Here is a 22,789-nt window from a genome sequence, read left to right as displayed (position 1 = left end):
TTGCAAAGGTTTACTAAAGCTTGCCAAGTTCAAAAAACAAATTGAAAACTTTTTTAACAGCTTTGAACTCAAATTATTTTCTTTTTTTAAGAATTGTTTGTCATTGAATAAAGCTAGCGGTATACAAGGTTAGGAAAGAACTTACTTTAATGTACTTTATACGTAAATCAATGTCTCAACATGAAAAACTGCTGACAATTATTTGATTATATTATAATAATAAGTGATAATTAAAACAAATTAATTAAATTACATATAAAATTGTAGTATATTGGTTGACTCGCTGGAGTAGAATCAAATCTTTCATGCTCTTTAGCAAAGTTTAACCTATTCAGTGAATTTTCAATCTGAAAATTGTACGGGCTTTTCTTTAAAAATACATCCGAAGGCAAAAAAACAATTCGAAGAAAATTAAGAAAAGAAAAACTAACCAATTACTTCCTAAGATACTACAATTTATGAAACAATTATACTTTAGACATGCGACGAAGAATATTTTGAGTATTGTTAACATTTTTCAATAGCACTTTTATAACACACATATTTTATTTTTGCAACACTTGTATCTTAGCCAGCTTTAAATATTAGTTTATTAATAACCTTTGTTCATATGCATATCTCGAAATACACACATCTACACCCACTCGCAGACAGCAGTGTTTGTAAATGTTTTGAACTTGAATTTGCAACCAATAATTGGCAAAATAATATGAGGGCATCCATAACGAGGCGTCTTATTTTCAATGTTGCTTAGGGGGCAGGCAAGTGTGCTTCACACACACACACACACACACATAGATATGAGAGTGTACTTGTCTCCAGTTGCTTTTAAATGCCGTGCGACAAATGTTGAGCAATTACGAGTAGCGCGCCTGGGACAGCTCTCCTCGTATGATAATATGCCACAACTGTCAACAATATTTCCGTTGCAAAAGCATCTCTCTCTGCTATGAGCAGCACTCCCCACACCACCCCCGCAGTCCCTGCATCATCCCAGCATCTATGCTCTACTCCCGCTTGTCAGGCGGCGGCACAACAACTCTGCGTCTTTCTGTCTTTCAGTCTCTGTGTGTGTGTGTGTGTGTGGCCTTGACAGAATGTGTGTGTGCGCGTGTGTATATGTGTGGAGTACTCTCAGCTTGGCAGCACACACATATCATTGTCAGTGGAGCACACCCGTGCCTCAACTTCAGTTCGCTTGACTTGTCTAAAGACTCGGGTCCAACTGTCGGCATCGTCTTAGCAACTAAGCGATGCCTACAACAATAACAACAACAGCAATAGCATCAACATCATTATAAACTAGACATGCACTGTGAGAAATATGTCAGTACCAATGCTAAACTATTATGGCACATTCCCATCCAAATCGATGGCAAGCTGTTTGCAAGAAAATCATCTCTTTCAGCTACTCGATTTGGTGACTTGCAGCTATAAATATAAATCCAAACTGATTTAATTAATGAAAATCCTAACCTTATATAGCAATATATAGCTATGGAGCAGGGCATTAATGCAATTACCTATTTTTGTTGAGGTTTTCTTTTCTTCAAATAGAGTTGCGTAAATAAATCTGTAACTTTCTTGAACTCTCTCTTTTACCCACTTGCTGAAAAGAGTACTCACAATTTTGAATAGTATTATAATAGAAATGATTTGAGTATTGCAACATTTTTGGTTCGAGTTGTGCTTTTAAATTGGAACTGAGAGTAAATAATACAACTATTAAGGGTAATTTTTGAGAGAATCACTGAAAACAAACATTCGAAAACCAAACACAAGCTTAGTTTTGCACACCAAAACTGGAAATATTGAAATATTGAATTATTGACAAAAATGCAATTAAGTTCACAACTTGCGTATCATTTTCAAATATTTTCTAACACACAAAACTAGTTTTAATGGCAAACTTTTTCAAGTGCAAAAGTACTATTTGTGTGTGTGTGTGTGTGTGTCTAGGTGTGTGTGTGTATCTAGGTGTGTGTGTGTGTGTGTTGCGTTTTTTGTCGGGGAAATGGCGCCGTCAACGCAGTCATTAGATGCTTGTTGGGCTGGTGGACTTCCAGCCACGCCCACTCCACCTGTACGAAGGCGGCACATCAGTTGTTGTTGCTGTTGTTGTTGTTGTTGTTCTTGTTGCTGTTGCTGTTGGCATTAACTTGACACTTTCCCCATCGTGCCACTCGTAAGTGTATGTGTGTGGCATGCCTCGAGTTGAGCTGTGTGTGTGTGTGTGTGTGGATGTGTGCCCAAATTTATAACTGTAAAAGGCACTTGAAACACATTCGCATGGAAATTTCGCCTGCATTTTTGCCTTGATTAATGTTTGAAGGCGTTGCGGTGTTGGGGGTGTGGTGGTTTGGTGGCGTGTGCGCGAAGGGGCAGAAAAATCGCTCGTGATAAAATATATTTGTGTGTGAAGCATCATGTCTGGCAAGTCAACCAAAGGATAGACTCGAGACGACACCTTAACGACGCCTGCTTAATAAATATGCCCCAAAAAAAAATTGCAATTGTTTGCGGCCAGCTCAACTTGCCACCAAAGCCAGTTAACAATCGGTTGCATAAGTGTTTCCAATTGGCTTACGTTCTGAAGAAACTGAGGTTATATTGTCAATTGGCACATTGGACAAATAACAAACACAAAACAAAAGAAGCAACAAATTAAATCTAAAAATAATGCAGTATTTGAAGAAATTTTGAAACAACAAAGTCTTTTTTATATGTAAATTTGCCGATGTGCCAGCAATTTATTCACTGTCTGTGTTTGAGAATAATATGAATATATATATTGTGTATACGCCATGTTCCACGCATTCTATTTAAAAGCAGTGGGACTCTTTTAAATCGATTATTCGACTACTCGATTACTGCACAACTGTCCAGAAATGACAATCTATGCCAGGTCAAAGCACCATCGAAAAATCAGCTCTCATCGGGAATAGTTTCGACCCGCTAAGATATCCTTCTGTCGACAGTCCTAAGCCTAGTGACTTGCCACACACAAAGTGTTCAGCCTGGGCTACTATGTCCACTAAAGGCCTACGAAAGCGATAAAAATCGATAATCGCAATTCGACAAAGCCCAAATTCCCATAAGGAAAGTTGATGACTAATTCCGACTTATTCCACACTTCCTAAATCTTTATTCAGTAACGATCAGGCGTTTCTTATCAACTGCCATTAATTCAGCTTAAGTCTACATTTTAAAAGTGCTACGATAATTCTTAAAAGTAAGTCTGATCTGTGCTTACAAACTAAGCTTATCTTGGTCAATGAGGCTATATATGACTATAGTTTCTACAATTTTAAATATAAATAAATAAATATACATATAGTCATCATCTCCCTTGGAAAGACACTCTTGGTTCGCGAGTTGGGTGACTTCCTATAGAGTTATATTCTTTTTTTTTCAGTTATACTCTCATATAAAAGGAATATGATATTTAGAAAAGATTTTTTTAATCAAGAAATATTAATCAATAATCATAAATATGCGCAAGAAAATCTGTCTAGTTTTAAATTCGATTTTCATTTTATGGCGACTTTCTAAAATGTTGCGATTTTTTTCTTTTTTGTGTGGTAAACTGGACTCACCGAAATTTGAAAGGCATATTATTGTTTATTCACTGGTCGAGGCAGAATCACTCGACAAGCAGCTGTTATCAGAGTATTCCGCAGTCGGTTCTTCATCGTGTTAGATTCGATTGCCATTTGTTGCTCTTTGGAATACGTTGTTTAATCACGCATTTGAAGCGATTGCGGATGTACATTTATTTTGGGGTCTCCAAATCCAAATCCAAATCCAAATCTCTTCAACATTGTCGCCCTTTTTGGGTGGCTTAGCTGGGCAGAGAAAGACAGAGGGGACTGGACTCTTTGTTGCACTCGGCACGCGCTCATACATTTGCCCAGGCTTGACCCATGTATGTAGTGGCAATGGATGACTGTCCGGACTGCAAGCCCCCCATCCACCCATACCCGATGCCAAACTTACCCGCGCCAACCGTTCGCAAAAATGCAAATCGTGCTGAATTGCATTTTTCGTTGTAGCATCAGCGAGCAAAATTTTTGGGCAAAACTGCACAAATTTTTATAGGCAGCAGTACGAGTACGAGTAGAGCTTGAATAGTTGCACTGGCGCCAACTAACCCTTCCCCCCCAACCCCTCTTCAGTTGCTGCTGCTGCTGCTGCTGCTGCTGTTGAACGAGGCGTTGATAAATGTGGCAGACGCCAACGCCAGTTGCAGCAAGGACTCAGCTGCAGGGTCAGGACCAGGGTCCTTCTGCTGCTGCTACTGCTACTGCTACTGCTGCTACTGCTGCTACTGCTACTGCTACTGCTGCCGCTGCTGCTGTTAAGTGTTGCAAATCCAGTGAGCGGCATAAAATGTTGCGTCATCCAGCGTGAAATGCTGCTAGCTGCAGCTAATAGAGGACAACCACCATGGCGTTGTGTGAATGACCAGTTTTTGGTGAAAACCATCACCAGCCACATCAGCCCCACCACGCATCCTTTCCTTTCCTCTCAATTTTACTACGATTTTCCTTTGCATTTTTTTTCGACATACATATAAAATTTTGTTTTTTTATTTTGCTTTTTTTTTTTTGTTGTTGTTGCCGTTTTCGGCTTCTTTCATGGTAAATGCTGTGGCAACGTTGTTGACAATTTGTCGACGTGTCAGAAGACTCAACGTGAATGTGACAAGTGACGGCGACGTCAGCGTCGACACCAGCGCGGATGCTGACGAGACAGGACACTGGGCTCCATTGGTCGTCTCTGCAGGACTGCAGGACTAGCGGACTATTGGACTCTTGCCTCTTTTGTTGTAGCTGTCATCATTTTCGCTTAAATATTGATATGCCCTATGCCACAATGCGGTTCCATGGCCTTTGGCCAAGTGCCTTGGCCCTTAACAAGTTAACAACTCGTTAGCAGATTGATGAAAGTATCCACTTATCGCTTAGCCTGGAAGTGCTCACTACTTCTTTCAATTACTGCTAGTCGTTAGTGATTTGAGTGTATCAATGTATTTGACAGGCAAAAGGATGCATCAGCATCTGCGACCTCATAAGTATCTATATATTCCTGATCAGCATTAACTAGCAAAGCAGACCTCAACACACAATAAAAGAAAGAGACTTTTAATTTTAATTAGATGTTTTGGATTGGCTGAGAAATGCAGATTCTCTCCCTTTCTCTCTCTCTCTCTGTCTCCGTCTCTTTCTATGCCAAGCTTGTAGGTCATTTCAAGTGCGTTGTGAACCCAGTGTGAACCCTACTATTAGTTTGCTTTTGTATTTCGGGCATTTTTTTTTATTGCGTAAACGAAAATTAATTTTATACACAAGCGAGGAAAAGTCAGAGTTGAGTGTTCGTGCGGACATAAACGGCATAATTGATATGTGTGCGAGTGTGTGTGTGTGTGTGTGTGTGTGTGTGTGTGTGCAGGTCAGACAGTGAGGCAGTTTGCATATAGCGATCCAGATCCAGACAGCAAAATGGTCGGCAAATGGTCGATGTCCTTATGTCACTAATTACATGCATGTCAATTTTTCGCTCAACATTGCGTTTCCATTCCATTTCCATCCCATTTCCTATCCAATTCGGACATCCCATCCCATCACATCCCTTCCCATTCCATTTCATTCCGTTCCGTTACGCTGGCGAAACGATTCACTCAGAAAACGGCAACACAACCAAACCAAACCAAACCAAACCAAACCAAACATATTTGGACAGTTTGTGGACAGGTCGGATGGGTCCAGCTGTGGACTGTGGACGCTGCGCGTTGGTCATCAGCATACAGCATCAGCTGGAAGAGTTGAGTGATGCTTCGCGTCCGGTTAACTGATTGCCCCTTCTGGTCCACTACATGAGCAGAAAAAATCAAGTGCGTCTTGATTTGTGTATTGAAATTATTTCATCTTATTTGAAGTAGGATCGCTTACTATTTACGACTGAATACAAACTTACCTCAAGTGAAATCGAAGTCTAAGAAAGCTAATCATAAAACAAGTTAGAGTGCCTTAGTCGAGAAAGATCGAACACCGATCTCAGTTGTTCAAAGAAAATATACAAAATATTAGTTTACATAGGAAAATGTGTTTTGGTTAACAAGTTATTAAGGAAATTTGCACAGTTGGTTAATAATATGTCTGTAAATATTATATATCAATTGGAAGGGTATATCTTTATCAATTTAAATCGATATTCGTGAAAAGCAAACAGTTATCGATCAAATTAAATACACTTTATCTCTACGGTATACGAAAACTTATAATCAAAATTCCCTAGTGTCTAGCTCATATCTCTGAGACTCTGACTCGGCGGTTGATGCTCCATAAGAATATATATATTCTATATATATGCTTATTTTATTCGGATATGCTTCCTTCTGAGTGTTGCGTACTCAATCACAACTTTATTGTGGACTTTTCCATATGTTTGGTGGGTTCAGGGTATAAAAGGAGTCTGCGCTCATTTTATTCATCTGTCAAGTATTGTTTACTCGAATTGTGAGTGATTGATTGTGGTAAGACCTTTTTTTCTCGCTGTGTAGACGCCGATGCGTTCATATGTGCGTATATATTTTTATTAAATTTTTCATTATTTGCTGACAGCTGTCGGTAAATGGAATTGTTTATTACCTGGCTTCGGTTCCATTCAGCGGGCTGCTCCTGCTGCTCGATGTGGTCCTGCTGCCGCATCGTTGTCGGTGATTATCATAACGTTTGCACTGGACAGCTGGGCCTGCCAACCAGCTGCAAATGTTGACAGTTTTGGGTGGCACAACAAAACACAATTGTGGCTATTGGGTGCCTCAGTGTTCAGTGCGATTAGCGAGGAGAGAGCAGAGTGGGGGTTTGCATCGGATGGGGTTATGTACGGAATACACGGAATACATTCAGCGAATCAAGAGCTCAGCCTGAATTCGAGAATTGCATTGCACAGCCAAAGCATTCATTTTAGAAATGCATTCTAGTAACCATAAACCGCAAAACAGAACGAGCAGCACATGTGTGTGTGGCACAACAGTGTGTCAGAGCTTGAGTTGTGATAGTTGTCGACTTAAATAATAAACCAGCCTAAGCTTAGTAGCTGCATAAAGATTAAGTTATACAATTGAACCCCAATTTGATTCAAATTCAGTATTCAACTGGACGCAAAACCACATTCGAAATGAATTGCATATGAATATCTTTCGTGCAACAATTGGCAGCAGGCTATTTAATTATTAATTACAATTTGTGGCATAGCAGATGTCTTCTAGGTGGCTATAATCGAAAACGAACTTCGAATTCTAATCAGACATTGTGGACTAAGAAGCCAGCTAGCTAAACTCGATATATAATGCACAAATCACATCACAGCAGATTGAGTCGCTTTAGCCAGGAAAAGATGAAGTATTCAATCTCTTCTCGACAAAGATTCTCGTATTGATGGAAGTGCAAGAGGCTCAATAATAATAATAATAATAATATTAAGAGAGAACATCATAAAATGTACAAGTAATAGGAAAATGTGACTTTTGGCTTTGTAACAGGAGATTAGAGACAGGAAAGTATTCTTGTCTGGAGTGACTGCCCGGCCAGCCTGTTGCACAACTTATTGGTACCCTTCCTGCACACAACTTGTTTCAGTCGTTCAAAGTATTCGGAAATGATTATTCGAATTTCTGTGGTTGTTGTTCACACACAATTACAATTAAATTACCGATTTCAGAGGAGGAGACAACAGTTGCAATACGCTTGGGGATGAGTTCGATCAGGGGTTAGGTGGGTGGCAAGATTCAAATTGCGACTGCTTTGCTAACAATGACAACTCAAATAAGTTGCATGCAGTTTGCACTTAATTGCCAGTGCCAAAGTGGCAAGAAAAAAACTGGAGCTAAAGTCAGAGGCAGTTGCAGTTGCTGCCAACTGGCAAGTGGCAAGTGGTAAATGGCAGCTGCTCCTCCTGCTGCTGCTGCTGCGATGCACAGTGGTGCCACCAGCAAAGTGTCAGCGGTCAAAAATATTTGTTCATGGCTCTACATTAAAATATGAATATTACAGTCAGACTAATAATTATACGTATACTATTCACAGCTTTCAAAGCAGCAATCGTAGGAGTTGAACTCGAATCCCGGGAGGATTTCAAATATATATAAAAAGAACACTTGAACTAGAGACATCAAATAACATATTGTAAAAACAATATTACCAAATTTGGCAACTTAATACTGTTAAAAAATCAATAACTAAAGTAATAAATAAAATAGTACCAATAGAAAACTTTATAAATATAATAAAATAATAATAGAAAAGAAGGCTTTAAAATTGTTCCTTTCTTTTTTCCCCATATTCAGAAATTATTTCTAAGAAACGGAAAATATTTCAGGGCAAATCTATTTTTTAGAGCGATTTTTTTCTGATTTACAAAAGCTACATATTTCTGGAAAATCCAAGAAGATTAAATTATATATAATAATATCTTAATATATTTAGCAACTTAACATAAATAATGCAATAAATAATATTAAATAATAAACAATAAATAATAATAAATAAGTAAGCAAACTTTCAACTAAATGAAATGCGGATGGATTTGTAAATATTAAATTTGTAGATGGAAATATACTGAGATGGGAACATCTTAACTCTTCTCTGTTAGGGTATGTAGTTTTCGGCTTGCCTAAATTAGCCAACCAACCAACATTCTATCTTTCTCTCTCTCACTTTGTTTCTCGCTCTCTCACTCTCTCACTGATTTTTGACAAGTTTATATTTAATAAGTAGGGAATCAAAAGAAAGCAACTATCAAAACTGTTGACTTTGATTTCGCTTCCATTTTCCTCATTTTATTTTTTATTTTTTGCCCAAGTTAGCGACCAGTATGCGAGAGGGTGGCTATAAATGGGCGATGGGCGATGGGCAACATGAGAACCAATTAAAGACATCGTTTCAGCGTCGCCGTCGCCGTCGTCCGGCGTTGTTGGCAAACGTCAACGTCGAAAACTAATTAGCATAACAAGCAACAAAGCGAACCAAAGTGGAGCTGCTGCTGCTGCTGCTGCTGCTCTTGGTGGTGCTGAGTGGGTGTGGAACAAAGCCAAGTGGTGCTGCCAACCTAGTTACTTTGACTGGCTGGCTAGCTGCATACGTGTGTGCCTGTGTGTCTGTGTGTGTGTGTGTGTTTATGTGTGTGAGTGTGTGCTTGACGCTTCCGCTTGTGTGTATGCAGCAAGCAGCGTCTGGTCTCGATGCTATTCCCGGAGTTCCCTCAATCTCCCTCTCGCTGTCTCATCAAAAGTTGCGGCATTGAAATGAGCCGCCCAAACCACTGACCCCCCACCCTCCCACACACACACACACACACACACAGACTTGCAGCCACATGGCCATAAACAAATACAATTACAAGTCAAGCGGGACACTGCCACCCCGTCATGCACTCAGAAAAATCAGAGGCCAGTAAACTTAGAAACTTAGCTTTTATTTTTATATTGCAGACTTTTATATTTCCTAATTTGGAAGTTCATTTTCAGCATGTTAGTGTAATTATATACATTTTGTTTATTTGTTTTTAGTTCATGCTTCAGAAATATGACAAATATTTGAGTTGTAAAATTGGAAGATTTTTGTAAAAAGTAGCAGGAAACTTGTTGGAAATTTATGTTTTTTTTTTTGGTGACAGAGAAACCTTTTCAACATTTCATGCACTCATTTTTGAAGACATGAAAAAACTAAACAGAAATGATTGAAAATGAATATTTTTTTCTGAGTGTGACCCAAGCCGGAGCCTGAAGCCTGAAGCCCGAACTGGAGACTGAAAACAGAAACTGAAGTTAGAGTTGGGCATCCTTTTACGCTTGGCGCTGTTGCAACTTGCAGCCTGACATTAATAAACTGTCGGCATAAATAAAATGCAGCAGCGGCAGCAGCAGCAGCGGCAGCAGCAGCAGCAGCAGTTGCAGCAACAGCACCAACAGCAGCAGTGCCAGCAGCAGTAACAGTGGCAGCGGCAACAGTGGCAGCATCAGGCGAAGGACACTGGCAAATAAAAATAGAAGGCGTTATGATTTATGCGCCTCTGCTGCGGCTGCTCCTCCGCAAAGGCGACACTAGCAGTTAGCAGCGTGGACTAGCATAACAGCCTCCTTATCCTCACCATCGACCCCCTCGCTACGTCAATCCCCAACCCTGGCTACCATTGACATCGTCTTCCGGCGTGCAAATAAAATTTCGGGCTTGGCGGTCGGCGCATGTTTCTGATGGCGACGAGACAGCAGCGAGACAAGCTCAAAGGGATTAAATTAAAATGTCCTTTGAGTTGTGTTTTAATTACTTCCTCTCTCTGTCGCCCACTCTCTCTCTCTCTATGTGTTTCCGTCTCTGTCTCAGTGTTTGGCTCCAAGTCACTGTGGCAATGAAAACGTCGTCTGCCTTCCGCACTGTGCCAGCAACGTTAGTGGCCTCAAGACACAGTCCAACCTCATTCACGCCTCCATTTTCGCCTACCCCGCACATACTCAAACCCCTGCTCCTCCCCCAATTCGGCCCCTTTTCACAACCGCCAAGAGCAGCCGTCACAGCCGGAGACAGCATCGCTGCTGGCAAAACTTAAACAGTCGCACAGCTTCTGGCCACAAGCCCAAAAGTTGCACAAAGTTTTCCGTTTCGGTTTCCCTTCTGGCCCGCCCAAAACAACGCATCAAATTGTTCAACAGACCAGCGAATAACCACGAAAATCTCTTCCAAGTGTTTCCCCAATTTGGAAACATGTATCTGAAAATATTTCTAACTATATACATATCTAAGATAGTTTTGATTTTTGAGTTCTGATATTTGAATAAAGAATTTGTTTTCTTTCTCTGCTGAAATTATTTAAATTTGATTAAGTGCTAAGAAGGGAAGACTTAACTATCAGGTTAGCTTATTATTGTATATTATATATGTATATATACAGCTAAAATAAATAAGTATGAAAATTATATATTATTATAAATTATAAATTGTTAAGCTATCACTCTGATTCCTTAAAGTTTTCAATTTGTAGTATTTATAAACCTTTCTAGCTGAAGATCTACTTCAACTGAATTCCAAATAAATTTTTATGAGCCGAATTAACTTCAAATTTTCTGGAAAACGAGAAAAAATATCTTTTTCATTTCACGATTTTTGTTTTTGTTTTTATTTTGTTGTGAGCAGGAAACAAAGATGGAAATTGCAATGAAAAATATTTCCAATAAATTTATCTATCTGCAACAATATTGCACGATGTATGCGAGAGCTTATCACACGCACAACATAACCCGCTGTTGCAAAGCAGAGCTTGTAAAAGCTCACCTATCCATGTGCAACATCTATGTCAGTGTGTGTGCACGTACATTGTCTTTAAGGCTTGGGTCAATGGAAGCCAATAAAATGGGTATCGAACGGAGGGGCAGACAGACAGACAGACAGATAGACAGACAAACAGACAGACCAACAGCATCTACAGCTCAATACTTTTGCATGCATATAGATAGATGGATGCACAGACAGTTACATAGATACATAGATAGATAGATACATGTGTAACTGGCGGCAGCTCATTCATTCTCATCAGCGTATTGGGGATTTGTCGCCTTTGTAGTCGCCTGACAACCTGCGTGCGTGAAACAGCGCTTGCAGCATCGTGCGTGACTGCCAAAGGGAGAGGCAAAGGCAGCGGGGAGAGATATAGCAGACGTGTATATGAGACCGGACTCCGGGTAGACGCCCCAAAAACAAATGGCCAATTAATTGCCAGTGGAACCAGAAGCTATCGACTCTAGCCACACACTGAACAAAATTAACCCAAGTTCGAACTTATATCAAATATCAAAATTGAATTATCAAATATTCAAACCAAGACGTCCTTGTTGAGCTCCCTTGCCGTAATTAAACTTACTAAATGGTACAATTGATTCCGCTGTGTTGATGAGCAAAATTCAAATTTCTGTTCCCTTTCCAGGCCTACCAGTTACTTCTTCTTCCCACTTTCTCTTAAGCGTTGTACTACTAATTATCCTATTCCAAGGACTCTGCAATGATTTTGATAAACGTTCTCTATTTTTGTCGCCACGTCTCGTGAATAATAATTATGTTTGGGCATCTTAACAAATTCATACTAACTATATTTTATTTTTGGCAATTTGGCAATTAAATACAATCAGAAATTACATACTTTTGAATTTATACTTTAATTAGTAAATTTTATTTTTGATTTAATTTAATCTCTGATTTACAATTTGTATTTTTCTGTATCGACTGATGTTAGTCGGCTGCAAATAAATAAATAAATATTCAATACAAAATACGTATTATGAATATAATGTAAGCTGGGCTATAAAATGAATAATATTATGTATTAAGGACGATTGACAATGACCTACTTTTTTCGAGTGTAGTCAGACTGGTGCCCAGTTTGGTGCGGCGGCTTTTGCTGCTGCCATCGGCTGCCGTCTGCCACAATCGATTATTTATTTATTTATGCCACGCTGTGCCGCCTTCAATTGGCTACAATTGCCGCTTATCTCTGACGCTGGCGCTGATGCTGGCGCTGATGCTGACGGTGAAGCTGACGGTGAAGCTGACGTTCGGCGTTCGGCGTTGGTCTTTCGGCTTTGGGCTTTTGTGGGCGTCGCGGACCTGGACCCGGGGCGTTACAAATGTTTTGCATATCATTGCCAAGGGAATGTGTGTGTATATGTATGTGTGCGAGAGAGAGAGAGAGAGAGAGAGAGGGAGAGCGCGAGAATGGGATGGAGGCAGAGAAAGTGCCTTAGAAAAGCCCTACTTGGGGACTTTGCATATATTTGCCAATGGCTTGGGCTGGGCAAGTATTTTAGGCCCTCTCCCGCTCACTGTATCTATCTCCATTGGCCGCTTTCCGCTTTCTGCTTTCGGCCTTCTCTGCATGGGAATTTATTTGAGCAAATTTGCAAATTATTGCGTTGCGTGTGGTGAGAGTTTCTCGGGGCAGAACGTGGAACGTGGAGTGTGGAAATGGAAACGTGGACATCTATTACGCTTGCCCATTTACATTTGTCAATTGCCTTGTTGGCATTTTTTTAATGGCCAAACTCGAGCCCCTCACCATCGACCCCGCCTCCGCCCCCGCTCCCGCCCCTGCCATCCTTTCAGCCCACTCCTGACCCGCTGTTAAAGCTCTGGCTTAAGTCAAATTTGGCAAGCTGTCTTTTTTTTTTTTTTTGGTTTTTTTTTTATGGCTTTTGAGTGGATTTTGGTGCCGACAGCGCCACAAATTGGCGAGACATGCATTAAGACAATGACAATAGCCGCAGTGTTCAAGATTTGTTCCATTCTTTCTTCGGTTGTTGGACTTAAACTGACTTTGAGTCGACAGCTATTAAAATTTCGGCACACAGTTGTAAACAGGAAGAGTTTGCGGCTTCAGCGAGGTTGGATTTTGCTTAATTTATTCAGTTTACGATATATATATTTAATATAGTATTCAGCACATTTTTTTTTTGGGGAAATTAGTTTTGTTTTATCGATAACTGACTTCGATAAGCGAATATCGACATATATTTAGTTCAATAAATAAAAGCAAACATTTAATTCAAATTGATACATGATGATGATAAAAGTCACAAGGAGATGATTCCGCAGCCTACGTTTTTTTTTGACCCTTAAGTTCCTGTGCTGGAAATAAGAAATGAGAGCATTTCCATGAAGACTTATATTTGAGTGTGCAAAATCGCTTAAAGGGAAATATGTCAAATGAAATTCAAATATGTTTAATAGTCTTAATAGTTTTATTGTGAGTGAGTTGGATTTTTATTTGAATAGGAATTCTAGGATTGTGTCTAGCAACTGGTTTGTGGCAAATGCGTCTGCCGCTTGCCTTGATGCTCATGATTTTTCTGCTTCTGGTTGTGCTTCTAATTCTGTTTCTGCTGTTACCCAAAATTCATCTATGCATGCAGTTATATCCGCAGAATTGATTACAGTTGTCTGACCGCTCCACTGACCCTCACCGATACATGCCGACACCCACACAGCTCACAGCTCAATTGCATTTGTTCAACATCAACGATTCATCCGGAAAGAGAGAGAGAGAGAGAGAGACGAAAAATAAGAGAGAGGGGAGAGGGTTAGTGGCGTTAGAGGGGACGGATCCGATTCTAAGGTGGAGGCACATAAAACCCAACTAAAGTTGCACAACAAATTGAACACTGTGCGTCAGCCAGGGGACAATTCAATTGGCCGAGTGGTCCGGTCCGGTACGGTCCGGTGAGATCCGCACCTGTAACTGGCAATTGAAACCCAAGGCATACACACACACATACACACAGACATATGCACGCACATTGAACTGTGGCAAATGTCAGGCACATACTACGACACGTCAAGCAGGCAGGAAGGCAGGCATTAGGCATATAGATGGATTCATGCTCCGAGGCTCCACAATTCAGCCAACAGCTCGAATGACGCTGCATGATGACGCACTGGGCCAGCCAGCCACCCAGTCAGCTATCCAGCCAGCTATCCAGCCAGCCAGCCAGCCAACAACAACAACAACAACAATAGTTACACAAACTGCCAATTAACTTGAAAAAACAGCCCGCTGCGATGGCTACGATGCCCACCGAGGCATTACAAGTGCCCCCAGACCCATCGAACGGAGACGCAGAAAAACAAAAAAAAAAAAAAATAGAAAAGAAAAATTGTTCATGATAAATATCCTTGGGGCTGCTAAAGTTCGAATACCCTTTATACATAAATAATTGCAAAAGTTTAATAACTTTTAATTTTTAATGCAGAAACAGAAGGATGCCCACTACTCAAAAAAAAAAGTTATTTCTAGCATTTGTCAATTCAAATTCGAACACTATTATTATTCAATATACGATTTTTATTAGTTCGAAATTCTGGTCTTTCTTTACCTCCCTTACAAGCATATTTATCAAACATGCTGTGAACACACTATGTGTAAATATAAAGCACACCCTTCATGGCTGCAGTAGCGTTTCCTTCAATGGCTTGGGCACTTGCCAACTGGCATAGTCGGAAAAATCCATCGTTAGGACACCGAAGATAGCATACCCTCCACAGAGCGGAATTATCCTGTCGACAGCTCAAAGCCCATTCGAACAGCTATAGTATATAGTTGACCGATTTTGATAATTGTTTGTCATATGGAGTAAGTTTGGTTTGGAGTACTTGATAAACAAAGGTAAAATGAAATTTGTTCTTAGATATTTCAAGATTCTTCAAGATAGTTTTAAAAACTGTGGCACTAGTTTACCTATAAGCACAAAGACATTAGAAGACATTATAATGCTGTTGTGTGCACGACACAATTATAAAACCCTCTGCAAGTGTATAAAAATGGGGGAAAAAAAACTAATGTAAACTTTTGCTGTGCTGCGTCGCTGGAATCAATTAAAAATTCAATGATTTTGCACTTGATTGGCTACGTTTTTGGATCGCCAAGGTAACGTCTACGACAGCTGGCTGGGTGATACCGATGGGGATTTGCAGCTGGTGCCGCTCCCCGCTCACCGCTCCTCTCTTACATCCCCCTCCTACTCCCCTACATCTCCTCTTCTCCTCACTAGCCACGTTAGGCTGGTCAGTTTTCAGTGTTCAGCTGAGCATTTAAAAGCGGATAGACTTCAGCTTTAACTTTGGCTGCAACCTGAATATCTTGGCAAGAAACTGTTGTCAGCGCCAATTGGCCAATAAGTCTCAGTTTTGCCAAATACTTATCGATTTCATTCATCGTTTACATAACTTAATCTAATCGAATTGGGAAGCAGTTCGCAGGGGACTATCAGAAAGTTAACACATCCAGTGCCAGATCATTCCCACACACAGCCCGAATATTATGCATTATTTTAAGTGAATGTGAAGCACATTTAAATAGGGTTATAACTAAACTTAATGGAATGAATGAACTAAAACTAGCTTCCACAATAAGAAGCGAAAATCTGCGATGCGTATTTCCCAAGACAACATTTCGCATTTTTCTGGGAAATGCAGAGGATGGAAAACATTTAAAGAGCTCTTTCATCACACGGCCTTTCACGGATAGTTTCTCAAGATATAGCCGTTTCATTAATGTATAATAGACCCTGACATTTATTGATCAACTAGATCAGATGAGAAACACAGAAATCTGAACGTATTTTCCTATGGAACAAACTACTTTCAGCAAGCCTAGCTTGGCTCAGGATATCTCCGAGTCGAGTTCAACTTTCGTCATATCTTTTAGTCGAATATTTATCGCTCTGCCACATATAATTATCATTATTCGATTTCTCTACCAGTCGCTCTTTTTACTCTCGGCCTACTCTCTGGAGAATAATTGTGTTGATTTTTTTTTTAGCTTTTATGGCCCATTTGTGATGTTAAGTACAGTCGATTGAAATGCAAATTATGCTGGTAAATGAGCAGTGAAATACTTATTACGTAGTCCTATATAAAAGTGTCGGATCAATGGGCTTAATCGGATTTTTCATTTGTATTTTATATGTAGACACATTTGGACACATTCTGTAGCTGTAGCTTATTTGCAGTAATCCCTACAAAACTGTCGGACAATGTGTTAATTATACAATACAATAAGTTGGACAAGCACAAATATTGAAAATACTGTATTTATATATATTAAATATCTTATATATATGTAGGTATATTATATATTATTTTTATATTCAAGTTCGAGTTGATTTCGATGCGAGCTTGGGACTTTCAATGGATTTAAATAATTCAGTTGGAATGCGACTAAAATTCCAACTAGAAATTAGCAAAGGCAAACATTTTAGATTTGCTATTTATTTCGTTGGTTCGATTGTTATTTTAATCAAAGATTTTAAGCTGTAATTAAACAAAGCAAAAATTGCCTGACACATTTGTATGTGTCTGTCTGCGTGTGTGTATGTGTGGGTGGGTGTATGGGTTGTGTGTGTGTGTGTTTATAATACCCAAAAGAATTTAACACATTTGAGTACAAATTAAATATTTAATGTAACAACAAATTGATATTTGAATTATTAAAATGGAAAATAATGCGCCGTCATGTACAGGCATGTGATGTTGATGTATGTGTGTGTGTGTGTTTGTGTGTGTGTGTGTTTGTTTGTTTGTGTGTGTGAAATTTAACACACACATTTGCGCCTAGTTGACGGCTGGTGGCCTTTTTTGTTTATTTGTATGGCGGAAATATCAGCGACAAAGTTACCAAAATATTGAAAACAAATAAAATAAAATTTGCATAAATACATAAATGCTCTTTATGCGTGTTTGCATGTGTGTGTGTGTGTGTGTGTGTGTGCGCGGTGTGTGTGTTTGGGTGGGTATATATTTAATCCCTGAAGCACTGGATTCAAATAACAACAACAAAAACAATAACAACATCAGCCACAATACACAGATGCAAAAATATAACATCATACTTGCCTTCAAGATGCAAAAAGTTAAAAACATGTATAGTTGTTTATGCACACACACACACACACACACACACACCTGTTCCACATATTTATACACAATAATATATTTACAAATTGACATTGTGTTTGCCAGTTTGCAAGTTCTGTTCATGGTCATGTCAGGAGATTAAATACAAATCTTTTGGATATATTTTGTTGGTTTGACCGAACCCACCAGCCTTAGCCTCACACCCACGTTACAAATTCTGGAATGTTGACCCCAAAAAATGTCAACAATTTGCTGTTTGTTGATTTTGTAATCATCATTTGGCCATTGCAATAGCCTCAAAAGAACTGCAGCTTGAATTTGCCTACAACCACAGCCCATCGGATTATGCAGGCATTCAAAGTGCAATATCCACAAATCATATTTGAATAAAATAAAAAAACAGATGAGACAACAAATCTCTCTCTGTCTCTCTCCATCTCAGCCCTTATGTCAATAACTGTTAAATCTATATTAAAAATGTCTTTGTCTATTTCTAGCCCACTACTCTCTCACTCTGTATAAATGTATGTATACATATGTCAGATCACTGTATAATGTAGCTGTTATAGGAAGAATCGGTCGAAAGATGACTTCCCGAATGAACAACTTTTTGTTTAAAATATATATTTGAGCAAAAGTCATGCTATCATTAAAACAACCGGTCGAAGGATAAGATATTTTTCTTATTATTATTATTATTGGGGACCTCATGAGCTGTTAGATCCTTCTGAGCTTATAGCTTTTCCATCAACCCTGATTCCAGCACGAAAGCGAAAATCTTTCTCGGCTTGAGATTGAAACCCTCTTACGAGTTTAAAACATGTTTCTCTGAAGACATTTGGCGTGTTTCAAAACTAGTCTGGTTATCAATATATGCCTACTATAGCTTTAACTTTTCATTGGAAAATATCATAATATATATATATTATGACAAGTTCGTTTTGAGAAGTATAAGAAATAATAAAGATGTCACAAATCTTGAGTAGAACACTCGCTTATAATAATAATTAGTTTCCCAAGTTGCTGTAAATGCACCTTCAAAATTTTAAACAAATTCGATTACATCAATTATATTGATTAAAATGAAAATCTTTTCAGGGTTGGCATGTTGTTTTTGGGTGGTGAACAGAACATAATAAAACTTTGACGGCTCAGAGAGTGAATCAGTTGCAGAGATTGGTTTTGTTTTGGTTTTTGGGTGTGTCGTGCGTTAATTTAGTTGAAATAATTTAATAAATTAAATAAAAGCAAACAAATCAATGAAAATGAAAATGAATAATTGAATCAATTTTACAAAATGCCAGTCAACCGACAACAAGAAAAACAACAAGCAACAATCAACAAATTCAAATATATGCAGAACATTTTCATATTTGGCCAGTCAAACAATTCCTGTGTAAATAGAAACTTTGGCCACATATTGGATTTGCGGTATTTGATAGTTGATCAGTTATAAATTACTTATATATGTACACACACAGATACACACGTCTGCAATGATGCACATCAGTGTGATTAATTCGCAGCTGCACTCGAAATACAATTGAAGTTGTCAATTCAGTGAGAGATGCCGAAAGAGGACTGCTTTCAAGTGAGTCAAGGGACATGCTTATCAGATCTAATTGCATTCCGTTTCTTAAGTTTCATTCACAGCTGACACAAATAATTGCATTAATATTTAATTACTTGAAATCTTTATCTTTGGCAACATTAGCATCAGCATCAGTTGCAGTTGTTCTTAGTTGATAGAAATATAAATTAGAAATGAATATAACTAGGAATTAGATGTGGCAATTGCCACTTTTACTGTTTTGCAAGATGGGTTTTATTTGGCTTTTAGTTGGCTTTAAGTTTATCTGTAAGCCAGGCAGCAACTAAAGCAACCTAGTTTAAAAACCTTCTTTGGAATCCGATATGGTTTCTTGTATTTTTTACAATTCCGGAGTCCAATCAATGCGACTACTTTGCATGTTATTATGTAAAATGAATTGAAAATAATATTTCATATTTGAATATTTATTTTTCGGCTATTTTGAAATGATATTCCTAAGATAGCTAAATATAGTAGTAGTAATAGAAATTCCATGTTGATGATTTTTAGGAGCACAGTTTGAATATTTTTTTTTTATCTGTGGGCATTAGTATGTAAAATGTTCCAATTTTCACTGCAAGGATTGGCAAAATCCAGAGAAGCCCAAAAAGTATATATGAGAGAAATTAAATCATTCTTTTTTTTTTTTTTGTGCATTAAAGTAGAGCGCTTGAAAATTGGTTCTCCAATTGAGTACCTTTTTTGCAATGAGTCTACTGAGATAAAGCGAAATGTAATTGAAAACTAAATTTAGCGTATTCGTCTGTTTTATTTCGATCAAGGTTATTTCACTGGCAATTGTATTTGGATATATATATGTATATATATATATATGGTAGTTTATATATATATATATATATGTATATGTTTAGAGCAATAATAACAAAGCAATCGGAAGCAGCGGAAATCAGAGGCAAACAGGCAGCAAGCACAAATACAAACGCAAAAAAGTCGCTTGGCTGCATTTGCAACTTCATCCATGGGTTTGTGGGTGGGTTTAGAGATGCCCCACCCACTCGCACAACCAACCCACGCACCCACCTCCTGCTGTGGCAACAGCGTCCGCCTGTTGCTGACAGTTTTCTTTGCTTTTTGGTTTTATTTTGTTTGGCTTTTCTTTAGGTCGCGTGCCCGCGCGAAAATTAGGAAAATATTGTTTTGCTTTACTTATGCCGTTTTTTTGGGAAATGTCGCATTGCTTCCCCACTCCTCCACCACCTCCCCAACTTCCCGTTTTATGCATATTGGTATTTATTTACTTTTTGTGCCCACCAAAATAAGCTGATTTCAATTTCAATGCCAAATCAAAGTGGCAACGCCGTACCAAAGTGGGTGGGTGGCATGTGGTGCATGGTGGTGCGTGCGCAGGCGGTGTAAACAATGCAAACACACGGCTGTTGGCGAAGGCGTGGCCTTTGGGGGCGTTTGAGCTTAAGGTATCTGCGATTTTAGTTTATTGCTTTTAAAATATGTCTCATTTACTATTTACTCTTTCCGATTTTATATCTGTCTTTATTAATAAAACAACACCTGTCGACCAGTTGGTATAATCAGCTTAGACATATCTATATTACTCACACACACACACACACAGCCAAGCAGACACCCAATCTGAGAGAACACTACTCTTCAGACTCTTCAGACGGTTTTTTGGCTCTCAGTTTCGAGTGCACAACCGGCACGAACAAAAGGCTCAGCATCCATTTAGCGGCACAGTAAGTTGGCAACACACACACAAGCACTCACACACAGACAACACAGACTACCTCACAGCCAGAGAAAACTCAATTCTGTATACTTTCCCCCATTGGAACTGGCCTCTGTTCATTTTTTATGTATTATGGTTTATTTGTATTTGATGTTGTTGTTGGTGTTGTTTTAAATCCATTAGGATATGACAACCCCTGCTTAAATTCAATTAAATTGTTTTCTCTTTGGGTTTACATTTCTTGGCAACTTTATAATTGTTTCATGTGTTTAAACCACCAACTACGACGAGCAACGTGTACGAACCGTGCCCCCGAGTCAACATGGCCGTGAATCATGCCGGAGGGGGAAGGTGGAGTGGAATGGAGGGAAGACCGCCAAGGCGCAAAGCTAAAAACCAAGCAGCATAAGAAATAACTGGCCAAGAAAAATATACAGAAGCGAACCAAACCAAACCGAACAGAATGCTGAAAACTGAATGCGAATGCCACACAAAATACAAAGTAAGGCAAGAACAAGAAAGAACGCTTATCTTTGTCACTGAAGTCTCAATACTCTTGCTGCTTCCATCTTCAGTTTAGTCCACAGCTTAAAGTATTATTATGTTTTTGTTTTTTTTAAAGTATAATCTTAGTCCGAGCTCAAAATATGTTGATCAAAACTAGTTTAGTTCGCCGATCGTAATTGTAATTATTTAATTTATTTTTATTATAATCATCATCGATGGAGCCCAAAATATTATTCTTATTTAGCTATATAATATAGTCGTCCATCGAATCTGAATGACTGAAGCAAAAGCTGTGTATATGTCAACTTAGAGAGAAAGTCAAATTCATTTAAAAATTGGGTGTGAAAAATGGGAGAAATGCGAATCCTGACAGACGAACACGGCTATATGGACTCACCTTGTGAAGCAGATCAAGAATATAAATATTTTATCGAAGACATCTCCCCGTCAAGGCGTTACACATTTCGTGATAAATTTATTATACCATTTATAAGGGTATAAGAACACCGACGAGAGCATCACAGATCGGAGCAAAGGAAAAACCAAGTTTTCAGTAGCCTCAAGAGATTTTTTTCCATTTGTTTTGCATCAACCCCCCCCACACCCAACCCCCTTCCGCCACACGCTTGAGAAACCAGCCACCCTAAGGCTTGCCTGGCATTCGTTTCGTTTCGGTTGTTGTTGCTGCCTTTTTGTAAAACAATCAACAAAATAAAAAGTGAAATAAATAATACAGAAAGCAAAGCGACATCAACCAACAAAAACAAAAAAAAAAACAAAAAAACTGTGGGGAATCAGTCAAAAAAAAATCTCAGTTAAAATCTAAATGCGCTACAATTTGAGTTATCGGCTATTTCGATCTGCATCGGCTAACCAATATACTACTGAAAATAAATGAGTTGTGGTACAAAACTAATGATTGTTATTCAAATTCACACTCTCAAAAGTATTCTAAAACATTGAAACATGTTTCAACTTGAATTCAACTCTTTCCACTTCGAGTCTTAACTCTTAACTCCTACGTACACCACTGGACAGTAAAATAGATGTGAAGTCAATAACAAAAACCACAAAATATATTAATTTGATTCTTTATACAAATCAAAAGACTATAACTTATACTGTCATATTCTTATCTTCACACCTATTTTCCTATCCTATTTCTTTCTAATCGATGCATAAAGTTGGGGAATTACTTAAAAGCCGCGTTTTGTAGCGCATTGTTCTGGCATTTGAAGACAGGACCCATTCCCATATCCACTTCGGTTGGCTTCTGCTCTCTACATAAACCCAAAATAGACGAATCTTTACACTCAACGCGCCGCGACATATCTGCTGTCACTCATGTGTGTGTGTGTGTGTGTGTGTGTGTATGTTTGTGTGTGTGTGTACAGGTATGCATGTGTTTGTGTGGGGTGGCATAGGCCGACGCCCTTTTGATGGGACGCTATCTTTGCACCCCAGACTCCAGCTGGGCACATACTCGTATTTTATACCATTTCATCTTTATCATGAGTTCGTTTTACT

This window comes from Drosophila grimshawi, unplaced genomic scaffold (assembly GCF_018153295.1).
Source record: "Drosophila grimshawi isolate 15287-2541.00 unplaced genomic scaffold, ASM1815329v1 contig_848, whole genome shotgun sequence".
NCBI classification, from domain to species: Eukaryota; Metazoa; Arthropoda; class Insecta; order Diptera; family Drosophilidae; genus Drosophila; species Drosophila grimshawi.
This window is presented reverse-complemented; position numbering follows the sequence as displayed.